At 39.0% G+C, this 26,853-nt stretch overlaps 1 protein-coding gene across 1 annotated transcript in view; it reads right to left on the bottom strand.

Annotated features, from left to right (window-relative positions):
• The window catches only part of RNF144B (ring finger protein 144B), a 91,237-nt gene extending 70,023 nt beyond the window's left edge, over window positions 1-21,214 (bottom strand). Inside the window, exons 1-2 of the mRNA XM_088061376.1 lie at window positions 21,116-21,214; window positions 6,343-6,402 (exon numbers count right to left, since the gene is read on the bottom strand). The gene's annotated coding sequence lies outside the window, so the exon portion shown is untranslated. The remainder of the gene's footprint in view (window positions 1-6,342; window positions 6,403-21,115) is intronic.
• Window positions 21,215-26,853: the final 5,639 nt, after the last annotated feature.

Genomic DNA, 26,853 nt, shown 5'->3' with positions numbered 1-26,853 from the left:
CTGCACTGGAAATAAGGGTTATTTTTTACCACCACCCACATAAAATTTCCCACTTCCAGCTGAACTTCTCAGCTGAAAACTGGGAGACATCAATTTTAGATAATGGGTAGAGAAAAAAATATCTGCATACCTATCACAGGAAAGTATTTAACTGTGATTATAGTCGCCAACACCCACCTTCTGAGATTATGAATAAGCTGCATTTATATGAAAAGCTATTAACATTAATTATATTGCTTTTACGGCTTACTAAATATCTGTGGGTTTTATAAACTTCATCAAAGCCACAGACCTCTTCAGCATTTCCACCCCTTCTGGTATATAAAGTAATGGGAATTGGTTTGGCTCCATTACCACCATTTTCTATCGGCAGGAGTCAGGGCCTAACATTAAGATTTTGCTTTCTTTCCTTCCTTTGCTTTCACTCCCTCTCTACAGTCCAGAAAGACATTACATTTTCCTCTAGAAAGAGCTATGGCTTTGAAGAATGATATTAATATAACTTGTTATAAACTAAAAGAGGCATTGAGGCAAATAATACTATATACGAAAGAGGATTCCCCACATTTGTTAAAATTCCCAATCCCCACATTTGTTAAAATTCCCAATCCCCACATTTGTTAAAATTCCCAACAGAATTTCTTTCATTAGGAAGACAGAGTTCTAAATGTGCTTTTAATTCTTGATTTTTTGTTGATGATTAGGCTTGGCATAACTAGTTATTTACAAAATGTCAAAATTATACATTTCGTTAATTTTTCATAATGTTTTTACCAGCAATATAGTCAAATGTTGTCTACAGCAAGTTTTTGCTTCAGAATTTATGTAATACAGAACTAAGTTATTCTCTTTCAAAAAATCCTGTCCTTAGACAAGTTAGCATTTTAGAATTACTTGATTCTTTTAAACATAAGCCTTTATCTTCTAATAATGTGAAATACATGAATCTTTCCTGACTCTATTTGTCACAATTTAGTTTCCTCCTGTTATGCTGCGATTCTTGGCAATTATCTGAGTCCTGCCCTAAAACCTAGAATTGAAAAAGCTAAAAATATTACAATACATTATTTCAAGTAGGAATTACATATACATATATATTGAGTCACATTAGCAAAAACTTCTTAGAGCTAGGAAATGAGCTTGGGCTTCCCAGAATCACATTATTTTACATTCTATTTTTTATTCAAACAAAGCCTAGTCAAATAGACTAACCATGACACAGAAGACTGAAATAATTTTTAAATGCATTATATTCTTTTCACTGAACATTCAGTTTGTTCAGCTTAGTGCCAACACAGGCTCTCCTTAAATTGTAGACTGCACTCATGGGATAAACTGCTGATTCTATCAAAGGAACCTTCTCATTGCCAAAGTATTTGATACCTGGCTGGCAATTTCCCTAGGCAAGTGTGTTTTGCAAGCTCTGCGAACTGTGCTGTAGCTTATGCTATTTTGGTTCTATAGATAGATAGTTAGAAGCAGCAGCTGAGACAGATCCAAGCCTGTCATCTTCTAATCTAAGTCACCACATGCATCTTGCTTCATCAGTGATGAAAAATAGAAATACAGCAGCCGGACATGTCTTTGGCCATAGAGTGTTCAGAAGACATTTTAATGAAGTCTAATGTCCATACCTCAAATTCACTCTGTGTGTGGCAAACTGAACGACACAGACAGTGCATTCATCCTCAAAGACAACTGAAATTACTTTGATTCTGATAATTGTTAGGTCTAATATTAGTAGTGTTTGGGGGAAGAGAGCTATGCTATCCTCCATGGAGTCACTTCAAGGCACCTCAGCAAGATGGATAAAACTAAATTCTACTGCCTCAAGGATGAGAAGAAACTAAGTACTTCTGTCCTCATTCCTGTGCCACCAATATTTGGAAACAGCAGCAGAGCAGGGGTATAGATAGGGCAGAGGTGATAGGAGTGGGGTTATGATAGGTGGGGAAGTTGTTGGACTGCAGTGGAGAAAGGATGAGGACATGAAAGGTCTGGAGGGATTCCCAAATATCCCTAGGGAGCGGCTATCAGCAAGGAGTTAGATGGTTCTGGGAGGGGTAGAGGGTTTAGGAGCAGTCAGGGACAATTTGTGCCTGCAGCAGGTTTTCTTTGCCTCCTGTGCCCCTAGCCTTCCCCACTCCCCCTCACAGTCTGACCTCAGTGCCACAGATCCCTCAGCCCATTGCTTTTCAACAATGTATCTTCTTTCCCTGGTGGGCAAAGTGCCCCAATTCTACCTCCATCTACCTCTTTCTCCCACTTCCCCCGAGACCTTCTAGCATACAAGAACAATAAAGTAAGCTTGATGGGACTTGGAGGAGAGAAGATTATAAAATGGACCACAATGTTCTTTCCTTGTTCTCTCTGCAAGCTGTTCTGGTCAATTAACAGAGTTCCCTTCCTAGCTCCTGACTAGGAAGGATTCCTGTTTGTAAATTCATAGCCCTCTTTTGAACAATCGATACTTTGAGTCTCAGGAACCTGAAAGAAACTCCAGATGGAAATAGATCACTCTGATCTTTAAACAGTTCAAATCCCCTCCTCTTGGGCCCACTACATCATTACATTTCTTTACTTCCAAAAATTCCACTCAAAGGCAGAATGTTTTGTACAAAACACCACTACCAAGGGCTAAAAAGAAGTTGCATATACCTGTGACTGGAAATAGTATATCAGGGCCAGGAAAATCCAAGAAAATGGGGGACGTTTGAAGGACAGTGTCTCAAGTAAAATTACACTGCTGCTACCAACATTATTTAAGACAAAAAAAATCTCCACTGGTTTCTAGTACATTGGTCCCACAAATAAACTATCTCTCAGCCTTTATTTAAAGTCTCATTTGCTGCTTTGATGATTGACTTGCTATTGGGAAAAAATGCCCTTCATTTTTCTAAATAAGCAGCCTACTCATTGTTCTCTACAAAGTCATATTGAAACAAGTGTACATTTGCATCTATGTAAAAGCTCTACATTTGAAAGCACAGTTGTATTAATTTTGGTTCATAATTTCAGGCTTCCCTGTGACAATAAAAAATTATGCTACCTAGAGTGATGTAAATTGGGTTCCATAATAACTACTTCAATTTTTAATGTCTCTCCCTTTCTCTAATATCAACTACCTTCTGCAACACTATGGTGTCCTTGAAAAACACTCAAACAAATTATGCACAAGAACCCTATATAAGGAAAAATCAAGAGGACGTATGAAAAAATATATCTGACTACAAAAGCTGTGTAAACCAAGACAACAAGACCACTGTTCCCCTAAAGCTTATAGAGTGGTCCTCTTTTATGGATTTTTTCCCATCTGCATAGAATAGGTTTTACAGTTCCTCCTCTCCCCGCAAATGGCATCAATTAACACTGGAATAAACACACTCAATCCACATATCAGCCAGTATAAAATGGCAAAGCCTTTCCAGGCTGCACTAGAAATTCAGACCAGCTAAGAATCATTTTTTATGTTAATGAAATGTATAATGTTTGGCCCTTTTAAGAAAAGCAAGTTCAAAATGAATAAAAAACACTTCCAAAGAAGCATAGCTACATTTTAAATTCGCCTCTGCGTACAGCAATCACATTTATTAGATTGCAAGGCAGACTTGGGCTTCATAATACAGGGGCTAAACTAACCACCACCTAGGGAAAGACATATAAAGATGGACAGACAAGCCGAAAGAAATATATGCCATGCACATATCTTAAAACAAACCACTTGAAAAGAGAACATGAAAAAAATCTTGACTGCTAATCAAAAAAATTTATAAAAATTTAAACCAGTGGGATGCCTACATATAAAGACCACGCTTCACAAATATTCAAACACTTGCTACATAACAACAGGCTATATGCCTCTCCTTTCAAAGACATTGATTTATTTTTGCTTGAAAAGGGAAGCCTTACACTATTCTAATGAAAACAGTGGTTTTGATTATTTAATTCAAGATTCCAAAATGCCTCAGACATATCCTTGATGATAAACATGACATTGTATTCTTTTGCTTTAGTCTAAAGAGCCCTCTAGTGCTCACTAACAGTAGCCATAATATATTATTTCAAATAAGTAAAGAACTTTCTTGCAAATCTCTGCCTACAAGGTCTACCAAATACCTCCAGCTATGGGAAAGAAAATTAATTTGAGGCACTGGGTGATACATCTACATGAAGAAAGTACCTTAAATTCCATAGTTAAGACTGCTATCTGGAAAATATTATTACGTTGCTTTCTGTATAACTTTAAAGGACTCGTGGGTTTAAACAACTTTTCAGTCATCCACTAATGATATCCATTGATGCAAGTTTATTTATATATAGAAGAAGAGCCTTCAGTTTTCAAAATTATTCAGCTCTCTCAGTCACCACTGATGAAAGTCAATGACTAATGGGTCATGCTGCAATTATCTCCAGAGAGGTATTTTTTTCCATAGAGTTTCTATTCAGGTAAGTTCATGAAAGACCACCCCATTCCACTCTGGACAATTAATTCACTTTAAACAAAAACCTTCAGATCATGTTGTGGAGAAAAGATGTTATTAGCTCAAGATTTCTTACTCATTCACATGCCCCACTCCCTCATCTGGGTCAACAAAACTGCCTGTGGAGATAAGCTGTGAACCACACCAAGACATTCCTTAGTGCTACCACAGGCTGTAGAAAAAATATATAGAGAATATGACTTCAAGTTCCCTATCCACCATCTGAGAAAGGATTTTAACCCATTCCTCCACTGAAAAGAGCTGCAAAACAGATGTGTCAAACCATAAAACTGGACAGAATACTTTTACATTTTGTCCAGAGGAAGTCTACTGATAGACTAATTTGATCCACTCTGTAATGTCCAATATCCTGAGCTCCTGTTCCTGAAAAAGTTTAGTTTAGCAGTATAGTACGTGTTATTGAATCTTCCAACTCCCACCAGTAATAATCCCACAATGGATTTACCATTGAAGGGTGCTTGCCAGCTATCCCAGAATGAATGCCATTCCCATTTTTAAGGGGAAACTGATTCTTATCCAAGCAGCCGTAATATTAGAATGAAGTTAGCATAAAATTGTAGCTAATTTCCTTTGCTTATCCGAATACCAGCAAGTTACTCTCACTTACAGCTTAGAAACACTATTTTGTCAACTGAAGTCACAATCCAGATGTGAAAGAAAAGTACATTTTCTGTACTTCAAATTAAAAAAATTACTTGTATATTTACAAACACATGCCAAAGAATTATTCTTTCACTGTGCAACCAGTACCATAAAAAATTCCATACCCAGATTCTGCAAAGAAGCTTTCAAAAAAAAAAAAACCAACCAAAAAGAAAAAACCCACAAAAACAACAAAACAAACAAACAAAAAACCCTGCAAAGCCCCCCAGAGCACCAAACCTCCCCTCTAGTTTAGCTGAAGACCTATCTATCTTGTATTTACAAAGGCACAGACAGAGCCTTTGGTATTAGCAACAGCAAAGCGTTGGACATAACACTGCCACCATTAGAGATACGAAACTTGCACAGGAGATAATGAGGTTACTTCAGCTCTCACAATTCTCCTAGACCCCAGTATGCATCCAAAATTGTCCAGGTACCTCTACTACCTATGCCAGCAGTAGGGAATATATGTGTCTAGAGGATAATGAGATGGCAAAGATAAAACCACTGTCTTCTTTAAGCTATAAAAGTGTAACTTGTATGGACTGAGTGGTTACACTGGCACTTCTACAGCACTTTAACCAGCCTTGATACAGCTCTTGCAAGTGAATTTTAAAAAGTTTCTCAACCTGAAGGATCCTTATTGTCAGCAAGAGAGACAATTCTTCATCTACATTGAAGCATTTTCTTTAGGGAGATAAATACAATAAATATCAAAGTATTATGCTATTTTATTCCTGTTTCTTTCATGATTTATAGTAGGTTTTTCTATATGCACTGTACGATTGCAATTGAAAAGGGGCCAGAAATGTAATGCTGCAGTAAGATAAAAGCTAATATATTAAATAGTCATACAAAAATATATTAATTTCTGTAAGTTCTTCATTTTTAGAAAGACTGTGCAAAAGTTTTGAGAACAAAGTTTGATAGCAGAGACATGCCCTCTGATGAAACTGATATTCAACATCAAGATCTCATTTCAAAGTCCACCTTTAGATTTGCTTTACTATAATATTATGTGCAACCAAAATCACTGCTAAATTAATAGAATTAGGAAGCATAACTTCAGCCTTTGTCTGAGCTCTGTTAGGCAAGCTGGACATATGAAAAGCCACATAGTGACTTCTTGTTCACTCTTCCATTAGGAAGAATATAGAGTATGTAACACAGCCTTAACTCCCATATGCTTACTTACAGGATTCTTTCTTCAGGGATTTCTTCAGGGACTTGAAAGGATACTTCTGTGTTGCAGTCACTGTAAGAACAAGAAGTGTAAATTATTTTAAATATGGAATGAAAATGTCAATTCACCTACCTCAGTTACAGAACATTTGTGCAAAAGCTTTAGAAATGTTCATAATATCCCAGAATTACCACAAGCTAGTTATCTAAAAGTAAATTAAATTTATGTTTCCTATGAAATCAGTAAAATTATCTAGGGGATATAAGAAAAAGGAAAATACATTAAATCCTGTAGTGAATTTAAGTCAATGGAATTATTCTACTGAGGTCATTAATGACAAGGTCAAAGCACATACAACTTCACCAAGAAGAACTGTCCCAAAGAAAACCTTGTTTTCCCAAAGGAAATTTACTGCTACTTTACTATTATTATATTTTCCCATGTAAATTAGAGTTCAACTCTCAGTGTCCTGTTACGATTTCCCTCTTCCTGTAACCTCCATCAGAAAATGAAATGCAGCATGAAAGAAAGCAGACTGACACTAGAACAAATTAATTATGATGCTCTGACATGGGGGATTGGATTGTTTTATTATATTAACGATAGTACAGATTAATTTTGAAGAACCCTACTGGTACTGATTCACAGAAACAGGAGATGCCACAAGACTATTTTGTTAAAACAAGCAATGTTTTCCAAGGTCAGGAAAGAACTTCACATGCTATTATTTGACAGGAACATTTTCAAATACTTCCATGACTCAAAAACATGTTTGACAGCTGCTCTCAGGTCAACTGTCACAAACACAAGGTTTCATTTTCACCCTGACATAGCCGAAACTATCAACTAATCTATCCCCTGAGAAAGACACAGTATACCAAATTTATTCAACATTTTTTCTTCTCCTTGAAAAAAAATCAGGGTAAGGGAAAAAACACGCGCTACAGATCCCTATTGAGAGAGGGCTCTGCAAAGGTCAACTCAAGTAAGCAAGCATATTTTCTTCATCTGAAAACTGAAAACCATAGCACAAATATGCATCTTCTGCAAATGCTTTAAAGAGAACTGCAATTCTGTAGCTACAAAGGTTACAAGTGCTTCTGTCTTCATCTTTTAAAAGTACATGGAACAAAAATAATTTGCAAGCTGTAACTTCACACTTTCTGTTCCATGTTTGATTAATGACCTATTTTTCTTTTCCACTTCTCAGAGAGATTTCAGAAATGAACACATTTTCCTTCTGCAATCAAAAAGGTTTATGGATCTCATAAGACTTTGCATTGATCTCTTCAAATGCCTTTTAACATTACATGTGAAAGATGAGGAGATTTATCTATTTTCCCAAGATGCTTTCAACCCATTTCAAGTGAAATAAAAGTCAGACATTAAAAATTTTACAACTGTTTCATGTAAAGTCAAGTATGAACTGAGCTCCTAGTTGAAACTGAAGCTATTTCAAATTCTGTTGAACCCAGAACAAAGCAGAGAGCTGCTGCACAATGGCAGTACATGCTTCAGCCACCTTGCAAAAAGGTTTTTGCCATCCTGCCTGGCAAAATCAGTTTGTAGCCCTGTACTGAATGTTCACTTCTATCTATGAAAGCTCATAGGCCTCACATTGGAAACTAGTTGAATTATACAGAGTTAAGAATGGTGTGACATTAAAATTCAGCACTTCAGAGCAGATCATAATAGTAAACAATCAGAAAAGCAGACAAACTCCTGGACCTTCCAGAGGCAGCTGGAGTGCTCACCTCTCAGCAGTGGCTGCTCTCCTGGTCCAGCAATGATGTTCCAAGCATGTGTTCTGGGGCTGCCTGCAGCTATTCACAGACTTTAGAGAAGTGCAGTTTTGATTCCCTGCATTTACAGCATTGTTCTTCATGGTAACGTATCACATGATAAGCAAATTTGGAGCATAAATCTCCACTATTTAAAAAACATTATGAAACCTGATTTTAATTAGTGATTAATCAATTACTGTGTCTGTAATTGTCCTTCCTACAAAAATACACTCAAACCTTTATGGTCATGACTTCAAAGCTCAAATTTACCAACCCTGATACAATAAAAAAGAAAAGAATGTAATAGAACTCAGCTCCATACATTAGAACCAGCAATTTTCCTCTTCTGAAATAAAGATAATTGGGAAGGCAACAGGATTTGGGAACTTTTAAAAGTGTTCTTTGTAAAAGTCTTTATATACATTTAACTATTTGTTTAAAGTTTAATGAAGAAGTAGGGGGGGAAAAGCCAGCTGCTCTAAGAAGTTGTCCAGCTTCACAAAGCTTCACTGTGTACTTTAATATCTGTGGTTCACATGGCACCATTGAGCTCTCTTTAGGTACTGGGAGACTGCTCTTAAGTGTACCCAGAGCCTTTTTCAGGCTGAACTACCCCAACTCTCTCAGCCTGGCCTCATATGGAAGGTGCTCCAGACCTCTGATGGTCTTCATCAGACTATCAGACCTTCCACTGGACTTGTTTCAATAGATCCACATCTTTCTTATGCTGGGGCCCCCAAAGCTGGACACAGCACTCCAGGTGGGGTCTCACAAGAGTGGAGCAGAGGGGCAGAATCCCCTTCCTCAACATGCCTCACTCTTCCTTTGATGCAGCCCAGAACACAACAGGATATCATTCAGTTTCTCACCCACCAATTCCCCCTGGGCTTTCTCCACAGGGCTGTTCTCGGTCCACTCATCTCCCCACCTGTACCCATGTTCGGGTTTGCCCCAACCCAGGTGCAGGACCTTGCACTTGGCCTTGTTGAACTTCACGAGGTTTGCACAGTCCCATCTCTCAGGCCTGTCCAGGTCCCTCTGGATGGCATCCCTTCCCTCCAGCCTGCCGACCTCACCACACAGCTTGGTGCCATCAACAAACTTGCTGAGTTGGTGCTGCTTGTACTACTCAAGTACAAGCAGTGGTCCTAAACCTAAAATAATATTAGTGAACAAAAAACTCAATGTTTTCTCAGAACACATCCCCCTTTTTCTTGTTCTTAATGTCATCAGGTTGTCTGAGTTGAGCTTGAACTAACAGCTTTATATCCCAAACTCTTCTGTCAGAGGGACAAGGGAAGGGAACAGATAATGAACATGCAAATGTCAAATGGGTGTTTCATCCAGAAGATGGATGTAGAGAGGTAGGAGCTCAGTAAATCCACACACACCAATATTCTGGATGAGGGAAGTCCTCAGGGGCTGTAAATTCCCTCCTGACACCCCAAGGATATCACCATATGCATGCCCTCGATCCCTCTACACATTGTGCCAGTCCAGCTTCTGCTTGTGATTTAATTCATCCCTCAGCCCTTTCATTCACTAGTGGGATCTCCTCAGCTGATGGACAGCAGGACTATCACAGCTCCCTTAATCCCCAGGCAGCAACTCAGGAAAAAGTAGCACATGCATGTGTCTTTTGAGAATAAAGAACCAGAATATAAACCACACACACAACGGGAGTCAGAGGTAATGAGCATGTAATCAGCGCTGAAGGGCACACTGCACACTCTATGACTTTAATGCCTGCTTTTTACAGCTTCTGTAAATTAACACACTTAGTAAGCTGATGGGAATCTGAGTCATCTGTAACAAAAAAAAAAAATCAATGTATTCAAAAGTTAAAAACAAGCAAGTATAAGTTTTAGATTTTAGGAGATATTAGAATTGTAATTTATTTTGTTTTGCCAATAAAAATATGTCCATGTATACTATGTAACAAAATCTAATGTTTTATTCAATAAATAAAATTATTCAGTGAACTATTATTCATATTATTTTACATTTGGTTTTAAGACCCAAGTCAGCTAATCTCTGTGGATACTACAATATCTGATGATTAAGGTTGACTTTATTAACACACACAAAAAAAAAAACCCAGAAGCATTCAAAATAATTGAAACAGCGGTTTGTTTTGTTAATGACAAAGTAGTTCTAATTCCTACTAAATTTTCCCTTCATGACAAAAGACCAACTTTTTTGATTCAAAGACAAGTCATTAGAACTGTGAGGACAGAAAGAAACGTACCCTTAACTGAAATTTTACTCAAATTTCTACTTTGTTATGCAAAATATTTAGATTTAATATGTCTCCAACACCTTCCAATCTGGTGCATCTGTGGACTTCCCCTAAAAGAAGAGCTCCTACATGCCTGTTTCCCCCTCACCTCTCTCCTCCTTAGCTTCTTCTCCACCAGACCAGGTAACTGTGTAAACACCAAGACAGTTCCGCTGGCTGATCTGACAGAAGATTTAGTCAGTTTTCTGCCAGCCTCCAAAAAACAAAAACCATTTTCCCCAGGAACTGAGGAAGTATCTGAATTGGCACAGAAAGGTAATAGAAATCCCTTTCTTCCTATGAGCATGGCAGTTGTACTAGACAGCATCATATCCAGCCACATGCTCGGGGCATAGATTTAAGCTAAAACTGATGTAATTTTATCTTACCCAAAAAAAAAGAAAGAGGGTCTTGACTTCTATTTGTGCCAGAATAGCACTGGTGCAGGCACGTGATCTGCAAAGTCTGGGCACTGAGCAGAGCCTAAAAACACCTGATTCCTTTCCAGCTGGTCCATGTCTGTTATCCAGTTAATCATGCAGCTAATAAATGCTAAAAGTAGCATAAAAGCAGCAACACTTGGTGAGTGGCCAGGAGTAGGACAGAGACAGAAACACAGACTGAAGGTGTTTCTATTCAAAGTTGAATGCAAGGGCAATTCCTCTAAGAAGAGCAAGGTAAGGAAGGAGAGGAGCTCCACCTCGTAAGGCCAACAGGCACCAACCAGCACATTCGTTCTGCATAATCCTCACACAGTCCCTTGCAATGGATGAATGGTCAGGCATGTGAGAAACTTTCTTGTGTTTGAGTGCTTTCTACATCCCTCCACTCCCCAGTATTTTTCATTTTCTTCTGACAGTTTAATGAGTGTCAGAGTGATACTGCTAAAGCAGCACCACTTTTCCAATAAATAAATGGGAGTTCTCTTCCTAGTCCACAACTATTTTAATAAATAAATAAACCAAATAATTTCACTTTACCTGTTTTGTTTTGTTTTTTTTTCTTCCCATCTCCATCTCACGGAACACTGGAAAGATCTGAAAATCTACTGCCATACAAATGTACAATAACTGTACATGCAACATTTGTCCCTTCATCTCATCAGCTCTCCTCTCTTCATCAGCTATAAATATTTGATTATATTAATTACAGTATATTTTACATTATATATACATTATTATTGTTGTTATTATTATAACAATTCAATTAATTCATTTTTTCAATTACCTACAGATTTGCTTTTAAAATATATTGAAACACTTGAGTTCTATTGTACTTTTTCAAATGTATCTGAAAATGTCAACTGGCACAAACAAATATGGACAAATTTCCATATTATACTATATTTGCCAGAATAAAATGCAACACAGAAAGCAAAATGGGCCAGTACTCAGTTCTGCAATGATGACAGAATGCAAGTAAGCAAAAAATCTGCATTCTAAAAACAAGTTTTAAAGGTCCCAATGCACTGTAAGGATGAAACATTTAATTTACCTGAGCAAAATACAGAATAGAAATCGTTGCAAGTCTATGAAAGCGACTTACACCAGCCTTTACAGAAGAACCCCAAGCACAAAACCAGATACCCTCAAAAGAAAGCAGAAACCAACGTCTAGTAGTAATTCCAAAGAAGCTGCTTCCAACTGCTCTGAACTTTCAATTCATTTTCATGACTGCTTCTCTGAGGCCAGGAGCAGAGCCCATGCCAAAGAACATGATCTGTTTCTCTAGTCAAAAGGGACTATTTGGTTTGGGAAGCATCAGGAATGTTTAAGGGAGCATATTTTGGAGCTTTTTGCAGGTTACTACCAGGAAAATTCCAGATTATTGGGTCTGGATTACAGGAGAAGAAAGTGATGTGTAACTACTTATAGGTTATAAAGAAGTTCAATATGCATTACTACACACTAAGTTTGAAAAGTAGTCAGTGTTCCCAGCCAGAACCACATAAATGAGAAAGATTCCACATGTTCATCCAAATCAATCTGTACAGAATATAATCATAACTCCAGAGAAGGAAGTTTGCCTTATCCCACCACTAACTGCATTCAAAATTTCCTCTTGCACAGTTTCTCCAGGATGGCCTCACTGTGTAAGGATCTTTGGAATCAGGAATGTCCACATGAGAAGCAGACTTTTGTACTGCTTAAAAAGTGTGGAAAGATATTCAAGAATATATTCAAGAATTGCATGAATGAAGAAAAGGTCTCTAAAAGCTATCTACACAAAGAAATTACTCTGTATTAATTGAGGGTATGAATATATAATACAAATTCAAACACTCAATGACTACTTCCACATGCAATGAGCTGAACAGTCCAGTATAATGAGCATTATAATTCAGTATAATTTACATTGAACAAGAATGCTCAGTAACACCAAAAACTGGAGCTAGTGTTGAACAATGCGTGTTTTGTACATTCTGCCTTTTTCCCCAGCAAATTCCCTTGGAAGAAGTATTTTCAGTATCAGTAAAATACAAACAAACAAAACAAACAAACAAACAAAACAAAAGACAACAACAACCAAAAAAACCCCACACCTTATTAAAACCACCTTACTATATGGTTTAACTTATCACAGATTTCCAGGAAAGACCACATTCCCATTTCACTGTTTGTAGACAGATAATTTACAGAGATGTTCTTGCTACTGACGCAAGTCCTGCCAAAACCTGCAACTAAAGATGTCAGGGAACACTGCAGATGTTGCCCCTTTTTGCTGCCTGCCCCACTTTCTGCAAAAGATGGCCCTTGCTGCAGCACAATAAGCAATCTGTCCATGCCTCGTGCCTCCCTAGTTCACAGTCCCTGTACTTGCTTTCTCTGAAGGTAAGTTTGTGCTATGTACCATCTGTGAACCACCTTGGCTGCTCAACAAGTATCCATGTTCTTCTGCTGCTCTTTGCCCAGCAGACTGAGGAGAGGAGCAGAACAGAGAACTAGACCTAGTAACCTCTGCAATCACCCTACCACAACTTAGAAGTGTTTATCAGCCAGAACTTTTGGGAAGATTAATTTGAAAAAGCTTTTAAAATTTATTAGTTAAACCATAACTAAAGTTTAAAAGTGACTGTAAAATGCTCTTATTTAATTTACTTAAGAAGTAAATTTAACTTAATTTACTTTAGAATTTACAAACAAAAGTCACTTCCAAATAAAAGAATCCGTAACAGATTTGATTGCAATTTAATTGATAAACTTTTGAAGTCAGCTCAAATTCATAATACAGAATGTCCATGTAGTAATTTAGAATATTTTTCCTGAAAGTTTCTCTGTATGCAAGCTTAGAGATTGCTATTCATTTTTTTCTGAGACACAAAATGCAGTGAAGACAGAGGGCTGTGTTTAGAATTGGGCAGGAAGGTAGCTATGAAGAAATGTGAAGTGAAAGCATTTCAAGTAAGTATTTTTGTAAGGCACTTGCAAAAATGACAAAAATGGCTCTGTTGCCTAGCTCATTTTTCAACTGAATTACTTAACCAGATGGAAAACCAAGATGTGTGACCTGTGCCAAGTAAGGTCACATATCTGGGTTTTGGGAGTTTTTTTCAACCAAGTTTAAAACTACTCTGAAAAGACAAGCAAAACTTTTTTGGAGAACTAAAGGTGAATGCATTTTCTAAAGGATAATTGCTTAGTCAATGAAATACAAAAAAATATGTAATCTAACAATACTCAGACTTCTAAGAAAATACATATATTATACCATACCATAATACATATATTATACCATACCATAAATACAATAAAACATTGTATTATTGACCATTCTGATGTGCACTTCAGGTCAAATTCTACCTTGGAAAGTCACCTCTTAAACACACCAGAAAAAAAGCCTCAGAAAATATGTATATATGCACATTTTATATAAGAAATAGCCACAACATAACTAAATTCTTACTCTGATGAGAGCCATGGCATTCATTTTTAATAAGCCTTAAGTTCTGTAGTTAATGCTAGATCTTGCTTCACTTTTCAGCATCTGCATTCCCTTACAGGAAGGCTTGCTGCAGATTAAATGGAAGCTTAAGCTTACAAATTGAACTGACATTTACAAGTCAGAAGTGACACACAGAAACTCTGCAATTGAATCGCTCAGTCTGGGTACACTCACAGCTGGCTTCAGTAACAGGATACATCAGATTGCAATTTACTATGGACAAAAAGACTTGTCTCACAGTTCCTACATCCAGGCCTTCGTTTAAACACTGGAAAGATTTTATGATGCTTTAGGACCTGACAGATCTTATAGCAAGTTTTAAGGAAAATTAAGCAAATTGTTAGTGTCTTGGACATGTTTACTTTAAAAGCCCAAAAGGGGAAGTGTTACAGAACAACCAGATCTAATAATATTAGGTAGCACAATCTTATATAAAGCTTTAAAACTTGTTACAGAGATGTCAGGTATGTTACATTATTAATGTCTACAATCCTGCACACAACTGTAGAAACCTTGAGGATGTGAATAATCCATCTTTATTTGGTGAGCAAATCAGGAACCCACTCTCATAGGTACTTACAGCACTGGGGTTTCAGGACCTATTTCTGAGAGGCAGACTTCTTCCAACACATTAGAGTGTTCAGGTTACAAAGCTCACGTGTGATCAAGGATCTGGTAATCAATGCTGCAATCCACCAGCAAAAAGCCTAATTCTCATGAGTAATAAAAACTGCTTTACATAGCGGGTATTAAGTATTTCCCTTAAGGCCTAACCAAGCATCCAAGGAAACCTCATACCACTGAAGGCAGCTGTAATTGTAGTAGGTATTAATTAATTTGTACTAATTTACAACAGTTTAAGAGCGCAGTGGTACAAGCCTCACCAAATGGTAGGTAGCAACCAGAATGCAAGTCTTTCAAAACAGCTTAAAGCAACTAAGAGTAAACTAGAAACAGACATTAGAATTTTATAATACTTTTTCAATCTTTTATTTCCAAAGTAATTAAACCCTCAATGAGAAATGTCCAGGCTAAAACTGTTGAATTATACAGTTGTATTTATATAACACCAGTCTCTTTCTAAAGCTACATTTCAAATGGGAAAAGCATACTTTTTTTTTTTTTAAATCAAAACCAGCCAAAGAATTTTCCCATAAGCTTTCCAGGAAAGTCAACCTCTGGACTAAAACCAAACATAAAACTTTCATCGGGAAAGGAGAATATTTCATTAAATTGTGAATATGCAAAGACAACATTCAGACATAAAACGATGGAGAAAATTCTTATGCAACTTTCCACTTAGCAGCTACTACAGACTACCACCTACTATAACAAGAATATAACATAATAATTTATTTCAAAAAACTCAACTGAATTCAAGGCACAAGCATTAGATTGTGTGCTCTCTACTTCTGACTGATTTTTGTACACTAATCTTCAGCATCAGGAACAAATGATCAAAAAGCATGACAGTATGTTCCACTCCACAAAGCTACTTTTGTCCACATAACTATGTATGCTTTGTTCCAAAAAGCAGTAGATAATTTTATAGAATCACAGGATTTTGACAAGTTTGATAGTTTTCATTTTTCCAATATTAAAGACTTTTAGCTTATTTATAAAATAATTACTTGGAGAAGCTGGGATATTTATTTTGAAATATGTATCAACTTCCTCTAAACTGAAGAAATAATAAAAATACCTGCAACAACAAAGGTTTTGTAAGAAGAGAGTCTGAAGTGTCTTATAAAATTATTTATATAAAAACTATAGAGTAAAATTTGAAACACTCCAGAAACTTTTGCAGAAAATGAACAAACCCAAGGTCTGTTTTACCAATTCTCAAATGTTTTAAAGTTATTGTAATGCACCTATCTGTGGATATTGGATAATTAATAACATTTAAGTGATACAGCTATTCTACATAATGTTCTAAATAATGCACCATCTTAACCAACACACCAAAAAAACTACCAGTTTTGAAGTTAATTTTGCATTTCAGGATCTACTGTAAAATCTGCTCACAATGTACATAAAAACGTGGGAGTGAGAATACAGGAGGCATCAAACCTGTGCATACTTTACTCTCACTAACACCTCTTTGCCCTAAAATAGGACACCTACAGTAACACGTTTGGTTGCTTTGTGCTGGAATCCTGAAAAGCACAAACAGCTGAAGTTCTAAAGTCACCCCCAAAAACTGAAGAAAATAATTGTGTTAGTTTTCATGCCAGCAAAACATGCACCATAAAACACATACAAATTTACAAGCAAAGAAATGAATACTTGGAAGTGAAAAGTCATCAGCTTATATCCAGTATATGTTTGGGATTCTGTCCCGAATCCCAGCTGCCTTCCATGGATCACAACCTAGTATTTTATCCTAACACACCTAGCTGTAGAGCACAGTGAGGCTGCTGCTTCATGGGCAGCAAAACCACCAAGGAGAAGAAATGGGTATCAGAACCATTTCCAGATAAACTGTTCCTGTTAGCAATTAAAGGTCCTCTGGGACTGTACAGTTTGATCGGTTTACTCCACCCTTTTCTACAGAGTTTTAGGAAAGATGTTGTAAATTTCCATTTTCTTTTTCCACTGCCCACACAGTATGGATGGAAATCAGCAGACTTGCAGCCTATTTCCAGTTCTGCTATTAAATAATATTCATACTATGTTAATCCTCAATTTACTAAGACATAAAATGTGAAAAAGAAAAAAAAAACCAACTAACAAAAAAAAAATAAATGGCTTTACCTGAGCAGCTAGTCCAAATTTGGTGTTTTGGAGGTGGTTTCACTTAGAGACACTAACTGGCAAATTCCAACTAGTTGAAGAATTTTATCTAGCAAGTCTGTGAAATTTTCTGGAAAAGCTTAACCAACTACCCACAGATGCATGTGGGTAGCAATGTGATGTTATTCCTGGAAAGTCTATTTGTAATGTCCACATTTCACATGTGGCACCACTCATCTTCAGTACTCAAATTCTGCCTTCCGTGACATCCTTGCAATAATTTCAACTTGTACAGGGATTTCTATTACCAAAATATTTTACAAAGCAATCTAATTTTTAGAATCACATCAAGTAAAACAGTGTATTGATACCATCTGCAAAATAAATAGGATACTAAAGTTCTGATTTCCATGTAAGTGGATACTCTTGTGTTTAGGTATTTTGACCAGAAAGGCTTAGCCCAACTTTACAGGCATGACTTAAAATATAGTCTACAACTCCATGAACCATTTTGAGAATTTACACAGCTTCCATTCACTGGGCATAACACAGTGTTTCATTTTTTGAGCGAGCTTCAGGACATCCCAATTAGAGCATGGTGCTAAGTGCACCAAGGTTGTGGGCTCAATCCCTGTATGGGCCATTCACTTAACAGCTACATTTGATCATCCTTGTTGGTGTCTTCCAAGTCAGAATATTCTGTGAATCTGTGATTTTTTACTCCACATTTTACCTACAAAGCCCAGGCACAGAACCCTTCACTAATTTGTCTTTGATGACAAAGGAGGTGACTATCAGATACACATAGGACTTGCAACTTGTCTTCTAGTTCCATACTGGAAAAGCCTTTCCATTTTTTCAAAGATGAAGATTTAAGCAATATTAGGTAAAATGTATTTAAATCTTGAGCAAAAGTTTTCTAAAATACATCAGTACATGTAAATACACTACTTTATACTAGGAAGACTTCAGAATGTATCTTTTATTATATTGTGAAAAGGACTGCAAAAGATGAAAAAGTCTGCTTAAAGGAACAATAAAATTTACATGCTCCTCTTCTGTACAGAAAAAAAAAAAAAGATGAGCAGCCATTCAAGATCAGCGAATTTAAGCCAGCATCTTCCTCCATAAAGAATGGCTGAAGTGCTAAGGGTAGAATTTGGGAGAAGTCAAATTCTGCAGAACTGGCTCCAGCTTTTGCTTAGTAGCATCTCTAATCACTCCTACTCCAGCATGTTCTTTCCTTTATACCATACCAAAGTAGTGAGTGTCCTTGACTTTCACTCACTCCTGCTTGTTACAAGCAAAATTATCCTCCTGACGTTTTAACATGGGGACTTTTCTCTTACCTTTGTAATTCCTGCAAGCCAAATTACTTTATCTGGTAATTACCAAGGCACATTCTTTATTTTAAGCTCTGAATTAAAATTAAAAGAAATTTTTATCACCATGTCCACAGCTGCTAGTCAGGAATGATTAGCTTCACAGCTTTCAGACCTTGCCACATCGTTTCAATGCACTATACAATGGCACATTTCAGAAAGATGAGCTTCTTCAGCCAGTACCTCCACTGGAAATAATGGTGAGTGATTCAGTCATCTCAGCCTAAATGCACTCTCCCTTTTTATGGTTTTTCATAATCATTACTGCATATGGCTACCTCTTGGAATTACATAATGTATGCATGTCAGTGCTAATCTATCATGCTCCAAATTCTAAATAAAACACATCAATTAAAGTTGACTTGGAAAAATGATAAATGAAATGGCAACACAGTGAAGAAATACAGTGACATAAACTACAATTACAAACTTCTAACCTTTCTATAATGTTTAGACTAGGCTGTAGCTCAGCAAAAACTTCAGGATGTTTCTTCTAATTTTCCCCTTCATGTAACAAGCAGTTGAGTCTCACAAACAAAATTAGGTATTAAACCATGTTTTCTCCAAAATAAGGGTACTGTTATGAAAAGTGATACTTCAGGTAAGTGTTATAAAATCTGTTTCCACTTAAAATTATTGTAACAACATTTAAGTAAGACTTTGACAATCTGCTTCCATTCATTCATACTTGAATATCAAATTTCTGTATGAAAAATCAGATGAGGCATTCTCCCTTTACATACTTTAGTAATTTAAAATATGTCTTTCTAGGATCTTATACTGAAAACAAACTTTACCTTAATGCTCCCTTAAATATGCATTAAGACAGAATAAGAACAAACCAAGCCCTGACTTACAAAACAGTAAATCTTCTGTCCTGTGCTAAACCCCTTCAGCTCTCTACAGGCTTCCTGCAACTTTCCTTGGTGTCCTTGGCCATGGTGGAGCCCACCTCACACTAAGAGGAAGCCGCATGCAGAAACCAGTGAAGCCTCTGAAGTCCAGCCACCAGAAAGGAAGATATAAGCTTCCGATATTCTATATTCCTATATTCTATATCAGAATGTCATTGCTGGAATTCTTGTAACACTTTAAAAGCCTTTCTTATCTGAACTTTGCAAGTTTATTTATGTGTGTACACATAAAATAGTTTCCCTAAAGCCTTTAGTTCTGTCATATCAGAATTTCCACTAAAAAGTCACCAGGACTGAAAGCTTATAGCTTTCAGCCACACAAAACAGCACTGTGGTTTCTTGTCTCTACTAAAAGCATATTTCCAATTCTGCAAGTCCAGGTAAAGAGGGGAGTCAATTAAGCTGCATTATCCAATTTACATACAAATCTGTTACTGCTGGACACGAAATAAGTCACACGGACGCAGCTCAAGATATGGTGAAGAAGAAGCGAACTCTATTTCTTCTCTCACAATTTATAGCTTTCTGACCATGGCCAGGGATTGGATAGTCAGGATAACACCTTTCTAACCACACTGGCCGTGAGAGATGTCCATCAATATACGTATAACAGAAGGAATGCATACATATCTATGTTTATAGTTACTGTCCTGAGGAAATTCTTTACAAACTATGTCAACAAGCTCCAAAGCTGAGTTTTCAGGGCAACACAAATCCTGTATTAGAAACTTTGACTTGAGCTGGAAAAGCAAAAAAAAAGTGACAGAAGCTATTGAACAAGTTCAGGCTCCAGTTACAGTCAGGTGCTTTGGTGGTGACAGCTCTGAAACAAAGTTACCATGGTGTAAAGTCTGAAGCAGCTAGGAACAGAACTTGGTCACCTGGCATTTACTACCTTCACTAAACCTAAAGCCCTGCAAGGGTCAAACAATGAATAACTACATCATTTGTGAGAAGAAATGCCTAGAAACCCAGGATACAGAGGTGAAATGAGGATAAATGCTTTGCTTCCATACTGAACTTTATGGCTTTTGTTAGTCTAAGCCAGGCCATGGATATTGCTTTAATATGCTATGAATATTTTCAGGGTAAAATTGCATTAGTTTAAAAATAAGGCATGATTCATATAGAATTTTCATGGAATTTTGAAGTAGATTGAATATTACAGCCAGATGTATAAACCTTTAAACAACTACAGTTGGGATCTCTTTTTCCACATAATAAATATAATTGTTTCTACTATGGACTGAGAACACTTGGATACTTTAATATTTGATTCTGCATCTAGTTTATGTATAGTAAACATAGTAAACACTAAGGGTCTGAACCTGAAATGAGTGAAGAATAATCACAGTAGTCGCCTCTTCAAGGCTAAGAAGCTTTTGTAGCAAAGAAGCTAAGAAGCTTGCATGTTACATGTAACAAAGCACACCTCAAGGAAAGGTATGTGAAAAACAAAACACTGTCAAAATTACAGCGAGTACAGGCTTAAATGAATGTTTTTTAAAATAAAAACGAAACCTCAGTTAGGCTTCAGAATATTACTTGTAAGGGTGCAAAATGAAACCCCCACTAAATGCCATTATCCCTTTATATTAGCCCCGGAGCATGCTTAAATTCTGAAGGTTCCAGTCGAGAGGAAACAAGCAAATCCCAAAGCAACCTTCAGTTAAACTTTAAAAGTTCACCTCTCTTTCAGACGATAACGCAATTAACAGACATGCCTCGAGCCAGCAATCACCCCCTCTTCACCTGAAAGGCGAGGCTGGAGAAGCTCCGGGAGAAGGAGGGAAGGGGCTCAGCCCCCTTCCCCGCGCTTGCAGGTGCCGGTCGGTGCCTACCCGGGCCCCCGAGGCAGAGCGAGGCGCCGGGAGCGCAGCGCCTCCCGCTGTCGGGGCGTGGCGGCAGCTCGGGACGGCCGCTGCGGGGTGCCCGCGTCCCGGTGCCCGCGTCCCGGTGCCTACCTTTGCCGGGCCGCGGGTTTCTCCGGGCTGCGGGGCGGGCGGCGCTCCGGGAGCGGTATCCCGCGGGAAGGCGGCCGGGGAGCTGCTGCCAGCCCTCGCTCCGTGCTCGGGTCCTGCAGCCCTCGCAGCTCCTCTCCCGCGTTGCGCATCTGTCTCCCGGCCGGGGGGGCTGGCGGCGAGCGCAGGGACCGGGGCTGTTTCAGCCACCGGGGGTGCTCCGGCCGCCGAGGCCGCTGCCGGTGGCCGTCCCGGGCGTGCAGCTGCAGGCGGCGCTGCCCACAAAGGACAAATTCTTTTTGCACGTCCCGAGCGAGGGAGCGGAAAGGCTCGGTGCCGGGTGGGTCCCCCCGCTACCGGGCGGCTGTAGGGGGAGGACCTCGCTCGGGAAAGAAAAGCCTCTAGTCTTCTGGACAACGTCGAATCATATCATGGAAGACAAGTTATTACTAAGATCACCTTAAATCATTAGCAAGCCACAGCGTTTTCCTTTTTCTCATCTTTGGTGGGTTGTTTTGGTTTTTTTTTAAATAGATGTTGCCAATACCTACAAACAATGTGTGAGGAAAACCACCAGTTTCACTTTGTAGCACAACCTGACGGACTACGTGTAAACCCCTCCTAGTGCAAAGCAGTAGCAGCCCCAGCAGTGTTTTCAATTTACAGTAAGTTCAAAAATGTGTAATCGTAAATGAATTGTACAGATACCTATAGAGTTGTCAAGTGTAAATTTAAAGACTCAAACCTTTAAGGCATAAATGAATGGACAGTGTTTCTTTTTCCAAAGTGTGAGTTACATAACATTTGCATAGCTCGCTGGCACATCCACGCACTATTCATTGCAATACTCTCCCACAAGGTAGCAGGAGGCCGGTAACTGAGTGAGCATTCACTGCGGGTCAGATTCTGTCCTTGCCATGCTTTGCTCTGGAAACCATCCTGTAAACAGCTCGATAGTGAGAACTGGGTGGGACACTAAGGCAAGGGCCCTTTTACACCCCTCTCCTTGGTGTCAACAGCAGAGTTCCTCAGGGCTGTCGCCTGCGGGAGCTACAGATCATCTGTGCACAATTCCCAGCCTCTTCCTTCTAAACACTGGATCTAGCAGTGGATCTAAGTATTTTGTAGAACACATAAAAACCGTGCATGCTTTTACTGAACACAGAGTTGTAGGTTACACACACAAAGCGGTAATTTTCAAACCCTGCAAAGTAAGATTTGACTTCATGGTAAGTGGAAGGTACACAGAAATCCCCACACAGAGCTCCCCCTGCCAACACACAATGCTGTCATTCAGACACAGATGAAAAATGTGCCTTTATATACTACTTTGATTCATTGTCTGTCTCTGATATTTCTTTGTACTTTACAATCTTGTTGAATCTTGCAATACTTACCCTGAATCATGGCACAAAAAGGGATTTCTAAAGTATAATGAAACTGTTTTCATTGATTTCGTATTGATTACACATTTCATGTTTGCAAGTATTTGTATTTACTACTCTTTAGGCTTCTTAAGGGTCAGGCATTACTAGCCTGATGATGGATGCAACAGCCTGCTAATCCAGAAACACTTGGATGGGGTATAAAAAGGGAAATGAATGTAGGACGCAGGACCCCCTTAGGAAACACTGTAAATTGAGTGTTCTTATCAGTCAACAAATGTAAAATACCTTGCACAAATGTGCAGTGAACACCTGAAGATTCTCAGCTGATGTTACTGATCACATCACAACTTAACTGCATACTAGTCAAATAGCTTTCAAGTTCTTGTCTGTTAAATTTTATTAATTAGTACAATTATTGGTTCATATTTAGATTCCTGCTTTTGGTAGTGATTAAATAACCCTTAGATTCAAAAGCCACACACTGCTCCTAGTGTTAATAAAGATGTACTTGGCATTTGCACAGAATTTTCTCAGAATTTCACAGCCCAGGTATTTTGACATTTCTAGGAAACCTTGTCACATGACTGTTAAAAAAAAAAACCTGAAGTGTGCACACACATATGCATATATATATATTTAAATGACTTGTACAAGAACACAAAGCACCAGTACCTACATTACTAAAAAAGTAGTATACCATCATTTGTTGCTGTGGTATTTTACTCTATGTATAAAATTCCAAATGAGAGATACTTAGTGTCTACTTTGATGCAGGGCACTTCCTCTACAATCCACAGATTACCTTTTCTGTAGTTTTGCCCACAGCAGACTTGCCAGTTTCTGTGCTGATGGCAGGACACTGCAGAAACAGGTCACTTTGGAAACAAAATAAAGGCAACCCTGGGGGATTTTGTAAAGGGAAGCCTACATTTCTGCTCCCAAAAGCTTTTCACACACTGTTCTATGCTCTATACTGAGAGCCAATAAACATTGCTTGCTAATACAAGCTGCTCTGAACTAAATGAAAAGAGCTGTTTTTATTAATTAACAGTGGCTGGTGACCATGTTTAAAACTGCATTGCCTGGTGCACTTCAGCATAAAACACAAGCTTGTAATGTATGCTGAAACATGCAGCTGCCCTTTTTACAGCCCCCTCAGAAAAGTTTTCAGCATTTTAATGCTACTGAGCTATGATGTCTAAGAAATGTACCCTTTGATATCTAAAAGTGAGCCCCAGGTACATCCAGGAGAACTATGCTTCATAGAACTGGCATCTGCAGATAGAGCTAGCTGTCAAAACTCAGTGTGTCCTTAACATTAGGACTCTGACAGTAGAGGAGCACCCTCTCTGTGATGGAATAAGGAGATCCATCTATAGGAAGCAGCTCTTAAGAACCGCTTAAAATTACTCATACCTTTCCAATTTGTCCTTCTTCCAGGACCAAGGCTTTTAGGTTTCATTTAGAACCTTTCATTACACTGTCTAAACACCTTAGATAATGCTAATGTTTTATATCAATATCATTATCTCATCCAGGTCTTTCAGATCTCAGCTGAAATAATATAATTAAGTAGACTTCATCAGACTGGGAGGAGGTAGCAATATAGAAGCGTTGATACAGCAAACCATCCCAAAGCAGTATATTAAGAATCAGCTTTCTTACTCATAGTGAAAATGAGAAGAAAAACCAGTTTCAAACTATTTTCTTGAATTTAGAAACTTTCCTTTAAAACATATCTGGGTTTTTTTTTTCCAATTGGTCCCCTCTTTCTCCCAAATTATAGCTTCGCAAATTTTTTCTGAAGTGTTCTAAACCCCTACTGTCTCAGTCTTAACCGGGAGATGCAACAACCAATTATTAAACTATTGAGAGCGTACTGAAACTACTCCATAAAGCTGTAAATCAAAAAGATACTATGAAGGGCAGAGGAGGTTTCAAAAAAACACAGTCAAGAGAAGTTATCATAGCTGTTGAAGTTCTGCCAGAGGAACCTGTGACAAAATTAAATTTACCTGCACTGAGTATATCAATTCCTAAAATACTGGATTTGGTTTAAGGGTCTGTCAGCTACTAAAGTGGTATGACTTCACTAAAAGGATCAATGAAACCATTATCTTCTATTTCTCCTCAAGATGAAGGTGCATCTAATGTGGCATGTGTAGAATATCAACATATGTAATTCAGTTAGGCAAATCATCTCCATTGGGTAAACACATCCCTCTTTACAAAATGACTATCTAATTTATCATCACAACCTGAAGCCCAGCCTTTGGATGTCTTCTGTCACAATTCTGTATTAATTCAAACCTATTCATCTTACAGGAAGCAGTTTGTTGTCTTCAAACATCTGTCTTGTGCCATTTGTGTAGCCCGTGGCTCAGTGATATTTCTGTCTCCTTATTGTGTGTTAACAATAAGCTTGTCTAATTACATATTGTTGGTAAATAATTTACATTTTCCCTTTTAAAATGACCGCCATCTGTGATTGCACCAGCTTTAAAAAAAGCTTTAAAATAAGGAATCTGCATCTCTCTTGGCTAAATTGGCGGTGATTAATATACACTCCCCAGACTTTCCCTTTGCACACTGTATATAAATTGTAGTATTTCCTAATACATTTATCCTACAGATTTCCCACTGCAGCTGTGGATGCCTGATCCCTGTAAGTGTTACAGGCCAGGCTGGATGGGGCTCTGAGCAACCTGTTCTAGCGGAAGGTGTCTCTGCCCATAGCAGGGGGATTGGCACCTAATGACCTTTAAGGTCCCTTCCAACTCAAACCATTCTTTGATTCTAAATATTTTGTAGTATTTGTGTTACACTTATTTCCTGGATTTACCACCAATTCTAGGGGACTATGCTTGACATGCAGCTAAGATGACCAATTCACGGAAGTGTGACACTCTTCTCATTTCCTCTTTTATTGTCCCTTCACCTGGTCCCTTGCAAAGGAATAGCCATATACTGACAGCTCCTCACACTAGCCAGGAAACTGCTCTTGGGATAACACAGCTTTCAGACAAGTCACCTGCACTTGCTACTTCGGGCTGCTTTCCTTCAACATACCGTCTGTGTACTCCCGACTCCGGTTGGAGGCAACGTGGAGATCAGCCTGGCCTCCTCTCAGGCTCCAAGATTAAGTCTTAAGTTTAAGACTTTAACTCGGGCCACAGCGCGTTGAGTGGGACTAGCCCTCGGCTCCTTCGGGGGCCGCCTGTGACCCTACATTTTGCAGGAGTGAGGAGGCGACCTCACTCCTCAGCCGTTCCCTCCCGTTGGCCGCAAACCCCCGAGCGAGACGCGCCCGTTGCAGCCGCGCAGGCCCGCCCGCGCCGGCACCGCAGGGGTGCGCGCCGGGATCCCGTGCACGGAACGGCGGCACGGAACGGGCGCTTTGCGCCGGCCCCCGCGGGGAGGAGACGCGTTGGAGTAACACAGAAGAAGTGGGAAGAATGCCACGTTCCTGGGAATTGTTCATCGTAGGCGCGCGTGAAGCATAGTCACGTAGAACTGGTAGTAAAAGTAGGATATATGTGTAACATAAACACTACTAAGTGCTTAAAAATGTAGAACGGTTTGGGTTGGAAGGGACCTTAGAGAAAATCTAGTCCCAACCCACCTGATGTGGGCAGAGACACCTTTCACTACCCCAGATTGCTTAGAGCCCCATCCAACCTCGCCTGGAACACTTCCAGGGATGGGGCATCCACAGCTTCTCTGGGAAACCTGTGCCAGAGGTATTGGGAAACACTACAATTCACATTCTGTGTACAAAAGGGAAGTCTGGGGACCGTATATTAATCACCGCCCAATTTAGGCACGTTAAGAGGTACGGATTCCTTATTTTAGAGCTTTTTTTCCCCAAGCCGCTGCAGTTACAGACGGTACCAGTTTTAAAACGGAAAGCACAACGTCGCGAAGCTCACAACGCCCGCTCCCCGCCCCCCCCACTCCCCTCAGCGGGAGCGCGCACCCGCCGCCGCGCGCGGCCTGACGTCACCGCGGGCGGGCGGGCTGGCGCGCGTGACGTGCGCCCTCCCCAGCCCTCCCCTGTCCTCCCCGCGCAGGCCGGGCCGCGGGCGCTGATTGGCCGCCGCCTTCCCGCTTCCTCCTCACCGCCCGAGAACCCGCCATTTTG

This window comes from Pseudopodoces humilis, chromosome 1, assembly GCF_049639895.1.
Source record: "Pseudopodoces humilis isolate 2021_Gansu_Grassland_sample_001 chromosome 1, ASM4963989v1, whole genome shotgun sequence".
NCBI classification, from domain to species: domain Eukaryota; kingdom Metazoa; phylum Chordata; class Aves; order Passeriformes; family Paridae; genus Pseudopodoces; species Pseudopodoces humilis.
This window is presented reverse-complemented; position numbering and strand designations above follow the sequence as displayed.